Consider the following 18151-nt stretch of genomic DNA (forward strand, 5'->3'; position numbering starts at 1 on the left):
TACCAGGAAGGAACTGGGCCATGATACTAGACTACCAGGAATGAACTTGGCCATAGTAGCTTCCTAGGAGCCAGAATGTCTGTGTGGAATTTAGCTGAACTGTTTGATGTGAAAACATCCTCATGGAAAGATGGCAGAGCTTGTTCACTCACTCTCTGGCTCTCTCTCTATCTCACATGCCTTGCAAGCTGAATGTTTTAAAAACATATATCTTTAGTTGAAACTATTCCACCAAGGGTATATAAGTTCGATTGATAAGTCTATTGACTATATACAACTTTGGAATCTCCTTTCAGAATTGGCACTAATCAAATTGGCTTTGACTCCCTTTTAGATTTTAGAAATGACTGACAAATTAGGACTTACTTTTCTCCTCCTGTTAATCCATGGAGGAGAGGAGGAGAGGAGGAGTGTGGGAGAAGTTGTTCACAGCTTTTGTACTTGATATGTGATTTTAAGGATCAAGGCTTTGGGTTAACACTGAAGGACAGTCACGCATGGCCAGGAGAGAGACAGAGAGAGAGAGAGAGAAATGGGTAGAGAGAGAGAGAGAGACAGAGAGAGAGATAACTGGGTAGAGAGAGAGAGAGAGAGAGAGAGAGAGAAGGGCATGTTGGACCAAAAATAGAGAGGTAAAGTGCTGCCCCCATTTCCTTTGCAGGGAGGGCCATGGCTCGCCTCTCTCAACAAGGACACAAGTTTATCAAGGACAGCCACTGAGGGAGAAGGGTAGAGTAGGGGGAGGAGGAGGAAGAACAGGCTATTTCAGGATAGGATGATGCCTTTCACGACCTAAAACACAAGTTAAGTTTAGAAAAGAGCGGAGTAGGAAGACCCAATCTTTCAGATCAGGGGCTGACCAAACCCTCAATCTCCAACCCTCAGTCCTTGTCCTGTAACATACTCCCAGCTGTCTCAGCAGATGGTCCATAAGGGGTCTAAACCCCCCAATACACACACACACACACACACACGCTAACTATTCACACACACGGCTCATTCATATGTCAGCTTAGGCTCAGGTGACAGGAAGAGAGAGAGAGAGAGAGAGAGAGAGAGAGAGGCTCCCTCTCCTGAAGCTCTGTCGAACACTGGGTCTGTACATAGTCAATGGTAGGTTAAGAGGGGACTCTTTTGGTAGGTACACCTACAGCTCATCCCTTGGCAGCAGTACTGTAGACTACTTCATCACAGACCTTAACCCAGAGTCTCTCAGAGCCTTCACAGTCAGCCCACTAACACCTCTCTCTGACCACAGTAAAATCACAGTGTATCTGAGAAGAGCAGAACCCAACCTTGAAGCATCACGGCCCAATGAATTACATGGTACTAAACAGACCTGTAGATGGAGTGCAAACAGTACAGAAATCTACCAAAAAGCAATTAGTATCCAAAAAATACAATCTCTCCCTGGACAACTTTTTAGCATTAACATTCTCCTACACCAATGAAGGTATAAATTTGGCCGTTTGGAACATAAACTTTATATTTGACAAATTAGCCTCCTTGGCTAATCTAAAGAAACATAAGAGCAAACCAAAAATAATAGATCATGAAAAATGGTTTGATAATGATTGCAAAAATCTAAGAAAGTCATTGAGAAATATGTCTAATCATAAACACAGAGACCCAGACAACAAAAATATACGTCTTCAATATGGGGAAACACTGAAGCAATACAAACACACCCTAAGAACAAAAAAGGAACAGCACATTAGAAATCAGCTGGATGTGATTGAGGAATCCATAGAATCAAACCACTTCTGGGAGAATTGGAATAAATTAAACAAACCTCATAATGAGGAATTGGCTATCCAAAATGGGGATATGTGGAGAAATCACTTTGCAAACCTCTACAGCAATATAACAAAGAGCCCAGAACAACAAATATACAAGAAAAATTACAAATCCTTGAATCAGCAGTCAAAGACTATCAGAATCCTGTGGATACCCCAATTACAGAACAAGAATTATTGGAAAAACTTTGCACTCTCCAACCCAAAAAGGCCTGTGGTGCTGATGGTATTTTAAATGAAATGATCAAATATACAGACCACAAATTCAAATTGGCTATACTCAAACTCTTCAACATTATCGTAACTGCAGGTATTTTCCCCGATATTTGGAACCAAGGATTGATCACACCAATTTATAAAAATGGAGACAAATTTGACCCAAATAATTACAGAGGAATTTGCGTTAACAGCAACGTTAACAACAAAATTCTCTGCAGTATCATAAACAGCAGACTACATAATTTCCTTGATGAACACAACGTCCTAAGCAGAAGCCAGATTGGATTTGTAAAAAATTATCGTACAACAGACCACATTTACACCCTCCAGACTCTAATTGACAAACAAGTAAATCAAAACAAAGGCAAAATCTACTCGTGTTTTGTAGACTTCAAGAAAGCATTTGATTCAATTTGGCACAAAGGTATTTTTTTTACAAACTAATAGAAAGTGGTATTGGAGGGAAAACATATGATGTTATTAAATCAATGTACACCAAAAACAAATGTGCGATTAAAATCGGCAACAAGCAAACAGACTTCATCTCTCAGGGACGTGGAGTGAAACAGGGCTGCCCAATAAGTCCAACACTATTTAACATCTACATTAACGAATTGGCAAAAACATTAGAAGAATCGGCAGCACCTGGTCTCACCCTACACAACACTGAAATCAAGTGTCTGCTGTACGCAGATGACCTGGTGCTACTGTCTCCCACTAAGGAGGGGTTACAGCAGCATCTAGATCATCTGCACAGATTCTGTCAGACCTGGGCCCTGACCGTTAATCTAAAAAAAACGAATATAATGATATTCCAAAAAAGGTCCGGAAATCAGGATGACAAATATAAATTCTATTTGGACACAGTTCTATTAGAACACACCAAAAATGACACGTATCTAGGACTAAATATCAGCAACACAGGTAGCTTTCACATGGCTGTGAATGAGCTGAGAGACAAAGCAAGAAGAGCATTCTATGCCATTAAAAGGAATATTAAAATCGAAATTCCAATTAGAATCTGGCTCAAAATTTTCCAATCAGTTATAGAACCAATTGCTCTATATGGCAGCGAAGTATGGGGTCCGCTCTCTAATACTGAATTTACCAAATGGGACAAACATCCAATCGAAATACTGCATGCAGAGTTTTGCAAGACTGTATTGCAAGTGCAAAGAAAAACTCCAAATAACGCATGTAGAGCAGAATTGGGCCAATACCCCCTCCTTATTCGAATAGAAAAAAGAGCCATCAAATTTTACAACCATCTAAAAACAAGTGACCCCAAAACATTCCATCACACAGCTCTACTATGTCAAGAGATGAAACAAGAGAAGAGTCCCCTCAGCCAGCTGGTTCTGAGGCTCAGTTCACTAACGAAAACCAACCTCATAGAGCCTCAGGACAGCACTCAGAAAATCTGGCCCAACCAAATCATCACAAAGAAAAAAGAAAAATATATCACCTATTGGAAAGACACCACAAAAAATCAAAGTAAACTTCAATACTTGGTCCTCTCTTATTCACTATTTATATTAATGATTTAGACAAAAATGTCCAAAATGCACAACTTCATTTTTATGCTGATGATACTGTTATTTACTGTTGTGCCTCATCTCTTACAAAAGCTTTCCAGAACTTGCAAACGGCTTTTTATACTGTTCAACATACCTTGTGTCAATTGAAGCTTATCCTCAATACTGACAAAACTAAACTAATGGTGTTTTCTAATGCAAGAAATAGACCTCTGAACCTTTCACCTGTTACTACCTGTCAGGGCAAGGAGATTGAGGTTGTAACCTCATATAAATATCTTGGAATTCTAATTGATGACGGCCTCTCTTTTAAATTGCATATTCAACAACTTACAAAAAAATTGAAGCTGAAATTGGGATTTTATTTTAGGAATAAGGCCTGTTTTTCTTTTGAAGCCAGAAGGAGGCTAGTATCAGCTACATTTATGCCTTTACTAGACTATGGGGATATTTTATATATGAATGCTTCCGCTCAGTGTTTGAGATCAATTGACACTCTTTATCATGGTACTTTGAGATTTATTTTAAACTGCAAAACCCTTACGCACCACTGTACTTTGTATACCAGGGTTGGCTGGCCTTCTCTAGTCACTCGTAGGCTCAGTCACTGGTATACTTTTATTTACAAAGCCATTTTGGGTTTACTACCTTTTATTTGGGCATTTTTATTGTTCAGAAATGTGGTGGGTACTCTCTTCGTTCACTGGACTTTATCCTGCTAACTGTTCCAAATGTCCGAACTGAATTTGGTAAAAGGTCTTTTATGTACTCTGCGCCATTGTCTTGGAACACCTTACAAAATAATTTTAAACTGGAAGAACTTGTCCCGATTGGTGTTTTTAAATCTCTGATGAAGGATTTTGAGGCTGATTCCCTGACCTGTTAATGTTTTTGTCACGATTCAGACAGACGACCAGAGGACCACAATTGCGTCACACCAGAAAGTTTATTAAACTTAAGGGAAAAGGGAAGTAGGGAGTGAATGAAGGCTCCAGGGGTAACAGGGATCCCGTCCAATGCGCTGGGTCTGTGCCCCCCAGTGGCAGCGATGCGTCCTATGAAGCCGGTGGTGGGTGGTCCAGAAGTCCTGGGGGGAGACACAGACACAACAGGGCGGAATGAAACCAGGCAGCAGTACAGTTCAAGGGAATCCAAAATACGTAGTAGCAAGGCAGAAGGCTGGTCAGAGTTACCGGGATTGAAGAGTAGTCAGGAGTCGGAATGGCAGAAGCAGGTCTGGATCTCCTAAGGCAGAAGAGTATCCAATAAACAGGCAGGTCCGGGGTCACAAAACCAGGGTGAGCCAGAAGCGCGAGCAAACAGGTTCCGGGTGTGAGCTTTGCAGACGATCTGACACCGGAGAGCTGAAAGACAGGGCCTTAAATACTGGGAGAGGTTAGTGGGTAATGCAGCGCAGCTGGCAGAGTAATTAGAGCCGAGCAGAGCAGGGACAGGTGGAGCTAGTTAGGCTGAGTAGAGAGAGGGAGGTGAGCAGAGTGGAAGATAGTGGAAACCAATTAAGGTGGTAACCCGGTGGAGTGAGAGGGCTCATGACAGAACCCCCCAAGGGACGGCCCCAGAAGTCCCAAGAGCAACACCACGCCGGGCGGGAGGAGGGGAGCCGGAGGAGGGCTAGAACTCCTCCGAACGGTCCGAGTGAACGTCCTCATCCTCGGAGGAAGCCGGAGGGCCGTGGTCGGGAGATGGGACAGGTCCCGAGACAGGATCAGGCACAGGACAGGAAGCCGAGCGGGCCGGACGGTTAGGGACCCCTCTGGGGCGGCCCCTACGGATTGCAGGTTGATCAGGATGCCGTTGGTGGAAAGCGGTGATGAGAGTCCTATCCACAATCCGACTAGCTGGCACCCAGGTCCTTTCCTCAGGTCCATAGCCCTCCCAGTCAATGAGGTACTGGAGACCCCTACCCCTCCGTCTGGACCGAAGCAGGCGGCGGACGGTGTAAACCAGACCACCATCGACGAGCCGTGGAGGAGGAGGACCAGGCGCAGCAGGGACCAGCGGACTCTCATGGATGGGCTTAATCTTAGACACATGGAAAGTGGGGTGCACCCTCAGGGAATTAGGCAGTTGGAGCCGGACAGCAGTTGGGCTAATCACTCTTATGATAGGGAATGGGCCAATGAACCGAGGTGCCAGCTTCTGCGACTCCACCCTGAGTGGCAGGTTCTTCGATGACAACCACACCCTTTGACCAACATGGTAGGTGGGAGCAGGAATTCTCCGACGGTTGGCCCCGGTAGTGTAGCTGGCAACGGACCTGAGGAGTGTGGCTCGGGCTTGTGACCAGGTGCGGCGACATCGACGGGCAAAAGCAAGTGCAGATGGGCAAGTAACCTCCTCCTCCTGGCTGGCAAATAGAGGAGGCTGGTATCCATAAACACATTGGAAAGGGGACATACCGATGGCAGAGCAGGTCAGAGAATTGTGTGCGTACTCCACCCATGTCAATTGCTGCGACCAGGAGTGGGGGTTGCGTGAAGTCATGCATCGCAGTGCCTTCTCGAGCTCCTGATTAGCCCGCTCTGACTGCCCATTGGATTGGGGATGGAATCCGGAAGTCAGACTGACTGTGGCTCCCAGCAGGTGACAGAACTCCTTCCAAAAAGCGGAGGAGAATTGTGGACCACGGTCAGAAACAACATCCCTTGGCAGTCCGTGGATCCGGAAGACGTGTTCCAGGACCACCTGGGCGGTCTCCTTGGCGGTTGGGAGCTTGGGGAGGGGAATGAAGTGTGCCATCTTGCTGAAACGGTCAACGATGGTGAGAATGACGGTCATGCCACTTGAAGGGGGCAGCCCCGTGACAAAGTCAAGGGCGATGTGAGACCAGGGACGTCTGGGCACAGGCAGGGGCTGCAGCAATCCGGCTGGGGGCTGGCAGGACGACTTGTGTTGGTTGCAGATGGGGCAGGCTTGGACGAATTCCCGTACATCCTTCCTCAGAGAGGGCCACCAGAACCTCTGGGCGAGCAGGTTGTAAGTGCGGGTGGAGCCAGGGTGACAAGCTAGGCGGGAGTCATGTCCCCACTGAATGACCTGGGACCTCAGGTCTTCGGGGACAAAAAGGCGGTCAGCTGGGCAAGTGCTGGGACCTGGCTGGTTACGGAGAGCCTCCAGCACCTGTTCCTCAACAGCCCAGGTCAGAGCTGCAACGATGCAGGGACTTGGCAGAATCGACACAGGGTCCTTGGAGGGGGTGTCATCCTTCTGGAATTGACGGGAGAGGGCGTCTGGCTTGGTGTTGCGTGATCCAGGCCGGTATGACAGAGTGAAATTAAACCTGGTGAAGAACAGGGCCCAGCGGGACTGCCTGGAGTTCAACCGTTTGGCCGTGCGGATGTACTCCAAGTTCTTATGATCGGTCCAAACGAGAAATGGAATGGTGGACCCCTCCAGCCAGTGACGCCACTCCTCCAAGGCAAGCTTCACAGCCAGCAGCTCACGGTTCCCTATGTCGTAATTGCACTCAGAGGGGGACAACCGACGTGAGAAAAAGGCACAGGGATGGAGCTTCCTATCCTCCGCAGCCCACTGAGAAATCACAGCACCAACTCCCACATCCGAGGCGTCCACCTCCACAATGAATTGCCGGTCCACATCAGGCATCTGGAGGATGGGAGCGGAGGTGAACCTCACCTTGAGGGTACTGAAGGCTTTGTCGGCTGCTGGGGTCCAGGTGAAGGGTTGCTTGGTGCTGGTTAGAGCAGTGAGAGGGGCAGCAACGGTACTGTAGTTCCGGATAAACTTCCTATAGAAGTTAGCAAACCCCAGAAACTGTTGCAGCTTCTTTCTGTTCTCCGGAACTGGCCACGAAGTGACTGCTGATACTTTGGCAGGATCCATTTGGATACTTCCTTCTGCCACTATGTACCCCAGGAAGGCCACTGTCTTGACGTGAAACTCACATTTCTCTGCCTTGGCGTAGAGGGAATTCTCCAGAAGACGATGAAGGACTTGCTGGACATGGCGGGTGTGTTCAGACAGGTTTCTGGAGTAAATTAAGATGTCATCCAGGTAAACGAAGACAAACTTGTTTAACATGTCCCGCAGTACATCATTCACTAGAGCCTGGAACACAGCAGGAGCATTGGTGAGGCCAAAAGGCATAACCAGATACTCGTAGTGGCCTGTTGGTGTATTGAATGCGGTTTTCCATTCATCTCCCTCCCGGATCCGCACTAGGTGGTAAGCGTTTCTGAGATCCAACTTGGTAAAAACAGTGGCTCCCTGGAGCAACTCAAAAGCAGAGGTGAGCAGAGGCAGAGGGTAACGGTTTTTCACTGTGATGTCGTTGAGTCCCCTGTAGTCGATGCAGGGGCGAAGAGATCCGTCCTTCTTCCCCACAAAGAAGAAGCCAGCACCAGCAGGAGATGAAGATGAACGGATTAATCCTGCGGACAGAGAGCCATTGATGTAGTCCTCCATGGACTTTCTTTCAGGAGCAGACAACGAATAAAGACGACCCCTTGGAGGAGCTGTTCCAGGGAGGAGGTCGATGGCACAGTCGTACGGTCGGTGAGGGGGCAGAGATGTGGCTCTTGCTTTGTTAAACACCTCTCTGAGACCATGGTAGCATTCTGGGACATTGGAGAGGTCCGGAGCGGAGTTAGTAGGTACTGGCCGAGGGGGTAGTGCGGCAGCAAGCAGGCAGGTTCGGTGGCAGTCCTCTCCCCACTCCCTGATCACCCCGGTCACCCAGTCGAGCTGAGGGTTGTGCCGAGCGGAGCCATGGGTAACCCAGGATGAGGGGTTGGCCTGGAGAGGGGAGCAGGTGAAACTGGATAGTTTCTTGATGGTTTCCGGACAGACCCATCGAGACCGGGGCCGTGACATGAGTGACCGATCCGAGTAAGTGTCCGTCCAGTGCCCGGGCAGGAATAGGAGGTGTCAAACGGAGGTTCTCCAGTCCCAGTTGGCGTGCCAGCTTGACGTCCATTATGTTGGCTTCGGCGCCAGAATCCACCAGAGCAGCCAGGGTGTGAGTTGAGTCAGAGAGGCGGAGGTGAACTTGCAGCAGGGGTTTGCGGTCGGAGGACTGGATGGTCATTGAACTCGACCGGACTCCCCCTACGCCCGGTGAGCTTCGGCCCTTTAAAGGGCAGGTTACCACACGATGTCCATCACCTCCACAATAGAGGCAGAGGTTTGAGGTGAAGCGGCGCTGGCGCTCTGCAGGAGTGAGGGAGGCTCGCCCAATCTCCATAGGCTCAGACTGATCAAGCTGACCTGGGTGAGTGGCAGTAGTTGACAGGAGCCCAGTCGGATCTCTCCGAATGCCGGTAGTAGGTGGACCTTGGCGCCCCCTCTCACGACGACGGGTCTGTATCCTTCTGTCGATCCTGACAGTCAGTGCGATGGCTTCATCAAGAGTGGAAGGCAGTTCATGGGAGACCAACTCGTCCTTGATATAGTCAGCCAAACTATGGAAGAACGCGTCCACCAACGGTGGTGTGTTCCAAGAACTTCGTCTAGCCAGGGTTCGGAAGTCGATGGAATGGTCTGCGACTGTACGTCTGCCTTGTCGAATACTGAACAGTTCACGAGACGCCTCTGCGGTGGGTGAATCCAGGTCAAACACCTTCAGCATCTCCTCAGCAAACAGGTCGAAGGTTGCACATGCGGGGGTTTGACGTTCGAACTCTGCTGTTCCCCAGAGTCGAGCTCGGCCCGTCAGGTGAGTGATGGCATACCCAACTTTAGCCCCCTCCGTGGCGAAGGTCCTTGGCTGCAAGGAGAACTGAAGTCGGCAGCTAGTCAGGAATGGCCGGACCTGGGTTGAATCGCCGTTGAACCGCTCGGGGTTTCCAATCTTGGGTTCGGAGCAGCGGCTGCAATGACCGGGGCAGGTAACTCGGGGGCTGGGCTGGTGGGCAGACTGGCTGGGGTAAGGTTGGTGAGGAGTTGAATGAGCATGGCGAGTTGTTGTTGCTGCTGCTGGAACTGCTGCTCATGCTCATCGGTTTCCATGTCGGGGAAAGTGTGCGCTGAGTCCATAATGGTCAGATCGTACTGTCACGATTCAGACAGACGACCAGAGGACCACAATTGCGTCACACCAGAAAGTTTATTAAACTTAAGGGAAAAGGGAAGTAGGGAGTGAATGAAGGCTCCAGGGGTAACAGGGATCCCGTCCAATGCGCTGGGTCTGTGCCCCCCCAGTGGCAGCGATGCGTCCTATGAAGCCGGTGGTGGGTGGTCCAGAAGTCCTGGGGGGAGACACAGACACAACAGGGCGGAATAAAACCAGGCAGCAGTACAGTTCAAGGGAATCCAAAATACGTAGTAGCAAGGCAGAAGGCTGGTCAGAGTTACCGGGATTGAAGAGTAGTCAGGAGTCGGAATGGCAGAAGCAGGTCTGGATCTCCTAAGGCAGAAGAGTATCCAATAAACAGGCAGGTCCGGGGTCACAAAACCAGGGTGAGCCAGAAGCGCGAGCAAACAGGTTCCGGGTGTGAGCTTTGCAGACGATCTGACACCGGAGAGCTGAAAGACAGGGCCTTAAATACTGGGAGAGGTTAGTGGGTAATGCAGCGCAGCTGGCAGAGTAATTAGAGCCGAGCAGAGCAGGGACAGGTGGAGCTAGTTAGGCTGAGTAGAGAGAGGGAGGTGAGCAGAGTGGAAGATAGTGGAAACCAATTAAGGTGGTAACCCGGTGGAGTGAGAGGGCTCATGACAGTTTTTAATTTGCTGTTTTTTATATTGTTATACTCTTGTGAATTCATGAATGGTTTTTACTAGATTACTTGTAGTTTTTCATGTTGTCTGTCTGTAATTTTTTGTAATGACTTGGTGCTGCCTATCTTGGCCAGGACGCTCTTGAAAAAGAGATTTTAAATCTCAATGAGCCCTTCCTGGTTAAATAAAGGTTAAATAAATGCTATTTGGCTCTAAACAGACAGTACATGGTGGCAGACTATCTGACCACTGTGACTGATAGAAAACTGAGGAAAACAATGACTAGGTACAGACTCAGTGAGCACAGTCTGGCTATAGAGACCGGTCGTCACAGGCAAACCTGGCTGCCCAGAGAGGACAGGCTGTGCTCACTCTGCCCCCGGGGAGAGGTAGAGACAGAGCTGCATTTCCTATTACACTGTGACAAATACTCAGACCTAAGAGAATCTTTTTTTCCCAAAATTATCATTCAGTACAAAGAATTTGAAACTATAAAAGAGGAAGAAAAAATCTAATATTTATTGGGTGAAAAGCCAAAATGTGCAATTTTGGCAGCCAAATATGTGTCCTCCTGCCACAACCTGAGGGACAGCCAGTGAAAAGTGTAATGTAATGTCAATAATATTTCCTGTTTTGTTTTGGCTTTCATAGCATGTAATGTGTCTTCTCAGTCATGTTGAGATTGGTCGACTACTATTGCTTTAATGTATTGTTATTCTCATTAATATTGTTGTTGTAGTTGCTGCTAATGGTAATCCCATTTCCACTACTACTATTATTATTGCTGTTGGTCCCACCATTTTTGTCATATGTATACTTTGACAATGTAAGTAATTTTACTTGCCATGTCAATAAAGTCTATTGAATTGAATTGAGAGAGAGAGAGAGAGAGAGAGAGAGAGGGAGGGGAGGGGGTATACAACAAGAAAGAGTGATGGGATGGAGGAGGAAGAGAGAGGGAAGAGGAGGAATGTGCTCTGTAGAGAGAAAGAGAGAGGGATGTAGGAAGAAAGTAAACCAGACAGCCGTTCTTCAGTGGAGACATTTCACCTGGTTTACCACTAATACTGACCCCATTGACCCAGATTGAAACAGCTCTGCTCTCTCACTGACACACACACATAATAAGTATCAATGTTTGTCTCGGGGGCAGAGAGAAACAGACTGGTAGCACAATTGCTCCATTGACTCACTCTCTCACTCTCCCTCTAAGACCAAACCATTCTCCACAGCCATGTGAGAAGAGGCCTGACTGGGGGATGACTCTAGTTGTCTTGGGACTGACTTCCTGGCAGAAAGGGTTGATGAAAAAGAGAGAGAGAGAGAGAGAGAGAGAGAGAGAGAGAGAGAGAGAGAGAGAGAGAGAGAGAGAGAGAGAGAGAGAGAGAGAGAGAGAGAGAGAGAGAGAGAGAGAGAGAGAGAGAGAGAGAGAGAGAGAGAGAGAGAGAGAGAGAGAGAGAGAGACAGAGAGGGAGAGAGAGAGACAGAGACAGAGACAGAGAGAGAGAGATAGAGAGAGAGAGAGAGAGAGAGAGAGAGAGAGAGAGAGAGAGAGAGAGAGAGAGATGCAAATGCAAATCTTAGAGATGCAAATCTTAGAATCAACTATTAAAGACTACCAGAACCCACTGGATTCTCCAATTACATTGAATGAACTACAGGATAAAATACAAACCCTCCAACCCAAAAAGTCATGTGGTGTTGATGGTATCCTCAATGAAATGATAAAATATACAGACCACAAATTTCAATTAGCTATACTTAAACTCTTTAACATCATCCTTAGCTCTGGCATCTTCCCCAACATCTGGAACCAAGGACTGATCACCCCAATCCACAAAAGTGGAGACAAATTTGACCCCAATAACTACCGTGGGATATGCGTCAACAGCAACCTTGGGAAAATCCTCTGCATTATCATTAACAGCAGACTAGTTCATTTCCTCAGTGAAAACAATGTACTGAGCAAATGTCAAATTGGCTTTTTACCAAATTACCGTACGACAGACCACGTATTCACCCTGCACACCCTAATTGACAAACAAACAAACCAAAACAAAGGCAAAGTCTTCTCATGCTTTGTTGATTTCAAAAAAGCTTTTGACTCAATTTGGCATGAGGGTCTGCTATACAAATTGATGGAAAGTGGGGTTGGGGGAAAAACATACGACATTATAAAATCCATGTACACAAACAACAAGTGTGCGGTTAAAATTGGCAAAAAACACACACATTTCTTTCCACAGGGCCGTGGGGTGAGACAGGGATGCAGTTTAAGCCCCACGCTCTTCAACATATATATCAACGAATTGGCGAGGGCACTAGAACAGTCTGCAGCACCCGGCCTCACCCTACTAGAATCTGAAGTCAAATGTCTTCTGTTTGCTGACGATCTGGTGCTCCTGTCACCAACCAAGGAGGGCCTACAGCAGCACCTAGATCTTCTGCACAGATTCTGTCAGACCTGGGCCCTGACAGTAAATCTCAGTAAGACAAAAATAATGGTGTTCCAAAAAAGGTCCAGTTGCCAGGACCACAAAAACAAATTCCATCTAGACACCGTTGCCCTAGAGCACACAAAAAACTATACATACCTCGGCCTAAACATCAGTGCCACAGGTAACTTCCACAAAGCTGTGAACGATCTGAGAGACAAGGCAAGAAGGGCCTTCTATGCCATCAAAAGGAACATAAAATTTGACATACCAATTAGGATCTGGCTAAAAATACTTGAATCAGTTATAGAACCCATTGCCCTTTATGGTTCTGAGGTCTGGGGTCCGCTCACCAACCAAGAATTCACAAAATGGGACAAACACCAAATTGAGACTCTGCATGCAGAATTCTGCAAAAACATCCTCCGTGTACAACGTAAAACACCAAATAATGCATGCAGAGCAGAATTAGGCCAATACCCGCTAATTATCAAAATCCAGAAAAGAGCCGTTAAATTCTATAACCACTTAAAAGGAAGCGATTCCCAAACCTTCCATAACAAAGCCATCACCTACAGAGAGATGAACTTGGAGAAGAGTCCCCTAAGTAAGCTTGTCCTGGGGCTTTGTTCACAAACACAAACAGACCCCACACAGCCCCAGGACAACAACAACAACAACACAACTAGACCCAACCAAATCATGAGAAAACAAAAAGAGAATTACTTGACACATTGGAAAGAACAAACAAAAAAACAGAGCAAACTAGAATGCTATTTGGCCCTAAACAGAGAGTACACAGTGGCAGAATACTTGACCACTGTGACTGACCCAAACTTAAGGAAAGCTTTGACTATGTACAGACTCAGTGAGCATAGCCTTGCTATTGAGAAAGGCCGCCGTAGGCAGACCTGGCTCTCAAGAGAAGACAGGCTATGTGCACACTGCCCACAAAATGAGGTGGAAACTGAGCTGCACTTCCTAACCTCCTGCCAAATGTATGACCATATTAGAGACACATATTTCCCTCAGATTACAGCGATCCACAAAGAATTCGAAAACAAACCCAATTTTGATAAACTCCCTTATCTACTGGGTGAAAAACCACAGTGTGCCATCACAGCTGCAAGATTTGTGACCTGTTGCCACAAGAAAAGGGCAACCAGTGAAGAACAAACACCATTGTAAATACAACCCATATTTATGTTTATTTATTTTCCCATTTGTACTTTAACTATTTGCACATTGTTACAACACTGTATATATACATAATATGACATTTGAAATGTCTTTATTCTTTTGAAACTTCTGAGTGTAATGTTTACTGTTAATATTTATTGTTTATTTCACTTTTGTTTACTATCTACTTCACTTGCTTTGGCAATGTTAACACACGTTTCCCATGCCAATAAAGCCCTTAAATTGAAATTGAATTGAGAGAGAGAGAGAGAGAGAGAGAGAGACAGAGAGACAGAGAGAGAGAGAGAGAGAGAGAGAGAGAGAGAGAGAGAGAGAGAGAGAGAGAGAGAGAGAGAGAGAGAGAGAGAGAGAGAGAGAGAGAGAGAGACAGAGACAGAGAAGAGAGAGAGAGAGAGAGAGAGAGAGAGAGAGAGAGAGAGAGAGAGAGACTGAGAGAGAGAGGGAGAGAGAGAGACAGAGACAGAGAGAGAGAGAGAGAGAGAGAGAGAGAGAGAGAGAGAGAGAGAGAGAGAGAGAGAGAGAGAGAGAGAGAGAGAGAGAGAGAGAGAGAGAGAGAGAGAGAGAGAGAGAGAGAGAGACAGAGAGAGAAAGAGAGAGAGAGAGAGAGACAGAGAGAGAGAGACAGAGAGAGAGAGAGAGAGAGAGAGAGAGACATGGAGAGAGAGAGAGAGAGAGAGAGAGAGAGAGAGAGAGAGACAGAGAGAGAGAGAGAGAGAGACAGAGAGAGAGAGAGAGAGAGAGAGAGAGAGAGAGAGAGAGAGAGGGGGAATAATAAGGTGTTTGTATTGTCATCTGCCGTTCTCCTCCACCCCCTCGCACATGCTTACACACACTCACCCCCTCACACACACTTCTGTAGTCGGCAACCCCCCAAGCCCCCGACTCAAAGTCTCCAATTCTCCCTTTTGATGAGAACCGGTAGGGGTCATGAACCCTAGATGGTGGCACAAAGGCACACAGAGGTCACGCAGGCAGATGGACCGGTACACTGATTAGCCTTTCTCAATGGCCACCGCTCTAACGCTCCCTTCGACGCCCGCTGCTTCGATCAGCAGCAAGAGACACACAGCTGCTGTATGGACCCTGTGTCACTGACTGACTGACTCCCTTCCCCAACACAAATCCAGACCCATAGACTCACCACCAGGAGCATGTCTCTCATTACAACACACACACACACACACACACACACAAACACAGAAACACACACACACAGAAATGCACACACACACACACACACAGAAACGCACACAGAAACGCACACACAAACACACACACACACACACACAGAAACGCACACACACACACACACATACACGCACACACACACACACATACACAAACTCAGCCTGGTACAGCTTCCGACCAGCTGGCCGTGGTCCTATAAGCCTCTCCCCAGGGGGTCTCTGTCCATCTATATTGTGAGAAAATGCACAAGATACCAGCACATTCATGAGGTGGCAGGCTGCTGCACAGACAAAACTGATCTTGTATCCCACACAGGCCTGCCATTTATCTACAGTATGTGAGACGATATAGACACATGAGTGATAAATAATGGACTAATGGACATGAGGAATTTGTATCTACAGCACATATTATATGAGACTATATTTGGATAGTGTAAATGACGATTCAGAGGTTAGAACAGAAAACTAACAGACAGTACAATGAGAAGAAGTAGGGGGAAGGTCTCTGGTGTTTTTAAGTCAGTAAGTCAGCATAGCCCTGACTGGATTTGAGGATCAAGACTTAGGAAACTAATCCATTTGGGATGGGTGCTGTTAGAGACTGCAGGAGGACCATAGGCTTAGTGGAGAGACTGCAGGAGGACCATAGTGTTAGTGGAGAGACTGCAGGAGGACCATAAGCTTAGTGGAGAGACTTCTGGAGGACCATAGGCTTAGTGGAGAGACTGCAGGAGGACCATAGGCTTAGTGGAGAGACTGCAGGAGGACCATTGGCTTAGTGGAGAGACTGCAGGAGGACCATAGGCTTAGTGGAGAGACTGCAGGAGGACCATAGGGTTAGTGGAGAGACTGCTGGAGGACCATAGGGTTAGTGGAGAGACTGCTGGAGGACCATAGGGTTAGTGGAGAGACTGCAGGAGGACCATAGGCTTAGTGGAGAGACTGCAGGAGGACCATAAGCTTAGTGGAGAGACTGCTGGAGGACCATAGGGTTAGTGGAAAGACTGCAGGAGGACCATAGGGTTAGTGGAGAGACTGCTAGAGGACCATTAGCTTAGTGGAGAGACTGCTGGAGGACGATAGGGTTAGTGAAGAGACTGCAGGAGGACCATTAGCTTAGTGGAGAGACTGCTGGAGGACCATAGGGTTAGTGGAGAGACTGCTGGAGGACCATAGGGTTAGTGGAGAGACTGCAGGAGGACCATAAGCTTAGTGGAGAGACTGCAGGAGGACCATAAGCTTAGTGGAGAGACTGCTGGAGGACCATAGGGTTAGTGGAGAGACTGCAGGAGGACCATAAGCTTAGTGGAGAGACTGCAGGAGGACCATAGGGTTAGTGGAGAGACTGCTGGAGGACCATAAGCTTAGTGGAGAGACTGCTGGAGGACCATAGGCTTAGTGGAGAGACTGCTGGAGGACCATAGGGTTAGTGAAGAGACTGCAGGAGGACCATAAGCTTAGTGGAGAGACTGCAGGAGGACCATAAGCTTAGTGGAGAGACTGCAGGAGGACCATAGGCTTAGTGGAGAGACTGCTGGAGGACCATAGGTTTAGTGGAGAGACTGCTGGAGGACCATAAGCTTAGTGGAGAGACTGCAGGAGGACCATAGGGTTAGTGGAGAGACTGCAGGAGGACCATATGGTTAGTGGAGAGACTGCTGGAGGACCATAGGGTTAGTGGAAAGACTGCAGGAGGACCATAGGCTTAGTGAGGAGACTGCAGGAGGACCATAGGCTTAGTGGAGAGACTGCTGGCCAGGCCTCAAAACTGCCTGGTGGGGTGCAGGGTGATGTGACGCTGATCTGAGGTCAGTTTTGCATTTCCCCCACTAATGGTTAAGGATAGGATTGGGAGATGGAAAGCTGATGCTAAACACGACCTGAACACTGGAGGGCTGCCTGGGCTGGGTCATGCAAATCAGTCTGACAATGACAAATTATTAGACATTTAAATATGGCATTGATTAATTTCATCATGAATCATACATCAGATTCAGGCTTATCAAAATACACTTTAGAATAAAGATCTGAGAAAAGTAAAGAGTTTTGTTTGACACTTTTTCTCGATATCCAATTGGTAGTTACAGTCTTGTGTCATCGCTGCAACTCCCGTTCGGACTCGGGAGAGGCGAAGGTCGAGAGCCATATGTCCTCCGAAACACGACCCTGCCAAGCCGCACTGCTTCTTGACACACTGCTCGCTTCACCCGGAAGTCAGCCGCACCAATGTGTCGGAGGAAACACCGTACACCTGGCGACCAAAGTCAGCTTGCAGGCACCCGGCCCGCCACAAGGAGTCGCTAGAGCACGATGGGACAAGGACATCCCGGCAGGCCAAACACTCCCCTAACCCGGATGACGCTGGGCCAATTGTGCACCGCCTCATGGGTCTCCCGGTCATGGCCGGCTGTGACACAGCCTGGGAGCGCTGCGCCACTCGGGAGGCCCCTAAGAAAAGTTTTTAATGAAGTTTGACATTGATACCCCATTCACACTATCCTGCTGACCCCAACAAACCGGGCTGACTGGTATTTTCTTTACACATTGTCTTTTTCAGCACGGTTCCAGCAACTATGGTGAAAGCATAACCAGGCCAGCTCAGCTTGTCTTGAAACAGTTGGCTAGTGTGAAAAGCCCTGAAGAGCTGTAGTCTACACCAATCGTAGTCTCAACCCAAACCCAATCCCAGTCTCAATCATTGTTCAGGCTGGTTTGACCATGCTAACACAATCCCTGTCTCAATTCTTGTTCAGGGTGGTTTGACCATGTAAACACACGTCGTCACTGACTACGGTGAATGCTTAACCAGCACAGCTTGGTCTTACCCAACCCAACACCCGCTGACCGTGGCCACTGACCGTGTGAAGTGGTCAATGAGCGTTCCCAGTAGCTCCCCGATGCAGTCCTGGTCGGGGCACAGCTCCCCTCTCTGGATGTAGAGAAGAACATCATCCTGGGAGGAGGTGTGTAGCACCACCATCTGGTCAACGTCTGCAGTGACGCTCAGGCCTGTCATCTGGGGGGGGTAGAATGAGGCAGGGGGGGTTACACACACACACATAGTTTCACACACACACACA

The 18151-nt window shown here is 47.7% G+C and overlaps 1 pseudogene; it reads right to left on the reverse strand.

The window, feature by feature from the left end:
- The window catches only part of LOC121585813, a 99974-nt pseudogene that overhangs the window by 23004 nt on the left and 58819 nt on the right, over nt 1-18151 (reverse strand).

Source organism: Coregonus clupeaformis, chromosome 17, assembly GCF_020615455.1.
Source record: "Coregonus clupeaformis isolate EN_2021a chromosome 17, ASM2061545v1, whole genome shotgun sequence".
Lineage (NCBI taxonomy): Eukaryota > Metazoa > Chordata > Actinopteri > Salmoniformes > Salmonidae > Coregonus > Coregonus clupeaformis.